Source organism: Petaurus breviceps, unplaced genomic scaffold, assembly GCF_028583685.1.
Source record: "Petaurus breviceps papuanus isolate PSGF00001 unplaced genomic scaffold, PetGlider_PUasm1.0 90842, whole genome shotgun sequence".
NCBI lineage: Eukaryota > Metazoa > Chordata > Mammalia > Diprotodontia > Petauridae > Petaurus > Petaurus breviceps.
Window position 1 is genome coordinate 11,158,105 of NW_027187358.1, and position 4,169 is coordinate 11,162,273.

Sequence of the window (4,169 nt, forward strand, 5' to 3'; positions counted from 1 at the left end):
GGGCTGCAGGGGAATTTCTAGAACAATGTTTGTTTGAATCTTTTCTTTGCTATCTCAGAAACTCTCTTTACATCTCTCTTCTCTGTCTTAGAATTAATGAATGTCAGAATTAGAAAGAGAGCACCTAACATACTCCCTTTATTTTACAATGAAGAAACTGAATTCAGGGGAATTATGCCCAAGAGCATAGTGTAGAGTGTCCGGTGTTGCCCCCAAACCCCTCATCCAAGTTTGTCTTCTACCTCCCAGCCCTATCCCTACTTCTGTTCCCTTTACCATTAAAATCCTCATTCCCCATTCCTTCTGTGTTTGGTTTCGGCTAGTTATCACAGAGCCAGTAGAGAAGACAGCCTCTTTTCACACCAAGATTATTCAGGCCATGCCCTTCCTTCCTGGTCATCCTGTGGACCCAATCTGTTCTCTTCTCATTCCCTTCTAAACCCTCTTCAGTTTGGCATCTGACATCATCAATCAACTGAAACTGGTCTCTCCAAAATTACCCATCATCTCTTTTTTTAAAACAGGTTTTTATTGGAATTTTTTTTTGACATCACCATACTTTCCTCTAGTGCTCCTCTCCCTCCTAGAGAGGACCTAGCACATTCCATATAACAAATAATAGTTTAAAGACCAGACAGACAGAGACAGAGACAAAGACAGAAAGACAGAAACATAGAGACAGAGAGAAAATATAACTAATCAGTATGAAAAAGTCTTAAAATATGTGCACTGTGCCACACTCATGGACCCCCCACCTCTGCAAAGTGTAGGGTGGGGGCATCATCTAACATCTCATCTTTGGAGTCATGTTTATTCTTTGTAATTTTACACTCACTTTGGATTTTGTTGTGGTTGTTCTCTCCAGTTAACACTGTTGTAGCCATTGTATACATGGTTTTCTTGCCTCTGCTTACTTTAGTTTCTATCTGTTCCTGTGGATCTTTCCATCTTTCTCTGCATTTATTATATCCAACATTTCTTATAGTACAGTAATATTCCATTTCATCACATTCATGTATCACAGTTTGATTAGTCATTCCGCAATCTATGGACATCTACTTTGTTTCCAATTCTTTGCTGTCAGAAAGTTCTGTTAAAAATATTTTGTGCATATGGACACTTTAATCAGTGGCTTCCTTCAGGGTAAAAGCTTCATAGTAGAATCTCCAGGTATCCTTAAAGGAGAAGACACTAGTAATTGGGTGAACTGGGAAAGGCCTCCTACTGAAAGTAATATTGGAGCTCAATCTTGAAGGAAGTCAGGGATTCTAAGAGATGGAAAGAGGGAGAGAATTCCAGGCATGAAGGGATAGACAGCGCAGATGGATGAGGACTTGGGAGAGGGAGCATTGTGTGTAAGGAACATCAAGTAGACCCATATGGCTGTTCTGTAAGAGTGTATGGAGGAGAGGGAGGTCTAAGAAGACTGGAGAAGTAGGAAGGGGCCAAGTTGTGAATAGCCTTACATGCTTCCCAGGGGAATTTATATGGTACTGTAGGTAATAGGGAATCTCTGGAGTCTATAGTGTAGGGTGTGACTCACTTAGACTTTTGCTCTGGGAGAATCACTTTGGCAGCTGTGGGGAAGATGGATTGGAGTGGAGAGGGGATTGAAGCAAGGACATCTATTAGGAGGGCATTGCAATAGTTCAAGCAAGACATGAGGAGCTGGATAAGTGTGATGGTTATGTGACATACATAAGAGATGTTGTAGAACTGATTGATGTGTGAGATGAGGAATCAAGGATGTCACTGGGGAGTTCCTGGTCGAGATAACTAGAAAGAGGGTGGTGCCCTTGACCAGTAATAAGGAAGTTTGAAAGAAGGGTGAACTTGGGGGGGAAATGAGCTCTGTTTTGGACATTTTGAGTTTGAGATGCCTATGGGACATCCTGTTTGAAATGTCTAGTAGGCAAATGTAATATAGGGATGGACCTCAGGAGTAAGTCTATAGCTGGATATATAACTCTGGGAGTCATCTGAATAGCAATGATGCCCACTGGGTGCTGATGAGATCAACAAGTGAATGTAGAAGAGATCCTAAGACAGTGCCTTGAGGTACACTCATACTGAGTGGGTGTGATGTGGATGAAGATACAGGAAAGGAATCCAAGGAATGGTAGATCCAAGAGAAAGCAGTGTGAAATGCAGGATATTGTTTCTGATGTTATTATTTTTGCTGGAACCTCTGTGTCACAGAGTCCTATGACTCAGAGGGTACAGATATTTTTGAGGGATTTCCTACTTCTTTTATTTTAAATAAAGTAATTGGGGTTAAGTAACTTGCCCAAGGTTACACGGGGGATTTCCCACTTCTTTAGTGTATGGCCCTGACCTAGGGGACTAGAGAAAATGTTATGTGCATAGTATTGACAGTGTACTGAGACTAACTTTCAGGTATACAGGTTCACAATGTTACAGAAGAGTTTTATTAAAAAGAAAACAAAACAGATGTTCTTGAATTAACAGCCATTAATCTCAAAGATTAATGTCATTCCCTAGAGTCACTAACAGTCTTGAATTATGAGGATTCCTCAAGAAGGGATTTCTCTTCCCTTCCTTCTTCCCTCTCACCCCCAAGGTCTAATAAATGTTCTTTTGATTAGATCTGTAGGAGACCCAAAGGAGGCAGCAGGTTATAGCAGGAAGACATCTGGTCTTAGAATCGGAAGATCTGGATGTCCAGTCCCTGACCTTTACTAGCTATGTGGCCCTGGGCACTTAACCTCTCTGAGTCTCAGTTTCCTGATCTGTAAGATGGGCATAATCACTCTTGGGCTACTTCCTTCATAGGTAGTTTGTAAACTTTAAAGTGCAATAAAAATATGAACTATTATTAATTATTTTCTTGATGAGTAGCTATTTGTCTTCCTGAAGACTTACGATTGTGTTATTGGGCAGTGGAGTTATCTGCCAGACATTCCTTTGAGCCAGCAAAAGGCAGAGAGGGGCCAGCACATTTCCTCTAACACAAACAATCAAATCCTGGAAGATAATAAGCTATTGGTTGTGGCACAGTGGATAGAATGCTACAGCTGAACTGAGGAAGAACTGAGTTCAGATCCTACCTCAGACACTTCCTGGCTGACACCGTATTGCTTATGCTGATACTGAGCTGCTGCACAGGAGTCTTCCACTGGGCAAACTGCTGCTAGATGGGAGGAAGAGGAGGAGGAGGAAGAGGAGGAGGAGGAGGAGGAGGAGGAGGAAGAATACAGGAAACATGAAGTACTCAAAGAACTTATGAGAATCCATCCCTTTTTTGGAATAGTTTTTTCCATATAGATGATTTAGAGATTCATTCAATCACAGTAATGTTATCTGACTGGCAATAAGTTTTGCATATATGTTTAAATCTGTGAGGTTGTTTTATGTTAGTGTGAAGTTTGTACTTTTTTGCATTATGATTTTTGGAATTTATTGTATAGAAGTACTGCAGATTTTGGAATGATAGGATTTATTTGTGATATCATTGAATGAATAAAGCATTTATTAAACACTTAAAAAAAGGGAATCCATCCCCTACTCCTTGTAAGATAAAGATAACTTGGAAAATTACCAAACAAAGTTCCCCATCCACCTTGGACCTGCACCATCTGAACTACTCGTAGCAATAGGTAGGGTTGTTACTACCCAGATCTCTTGCCCCTGCCGTAGCCTGGCTTCAGGATGTCAGCTGCAGAGGGATCCTCTATTGGTTGTCCTCTCTCTGAGAAAGGATTCTCCCTCCAGGAAGCCAGTACTTAACTCTTGAATGCAAGAGCAATCTCCTGGGAACTGTCCAATTGAGGATTACCCACCTGGTAAAGACCTAACTCATGGAAACATCTTTTTTCAGAAACACTCATTTCAAACCTGGGATAGTGAGTTTAAGTAGATTTAGAGCAGGACTATAAGAAAGGAAGTAGCTAAACTCCATGAAATCAATTTTAAAAAATTAAAAAAATCAATAAAAAACTAGTACTATTAACAAGATACAGGATAGCCAAGGAACACATGAAAATTCCTTCCCAAAATGTAGATTATAGACACACTGAAAATTCGCTCCCTAAACTTCTTAAAACTCCACCAATAGAAGGAAAAGTGTTACTTTGTTGGAAACAACTGTGAAGGATGTGTGTGTGTGTGTGTGTGTGTGTGTGTGTGTGTGTGTATTTTGAGAAACCTGC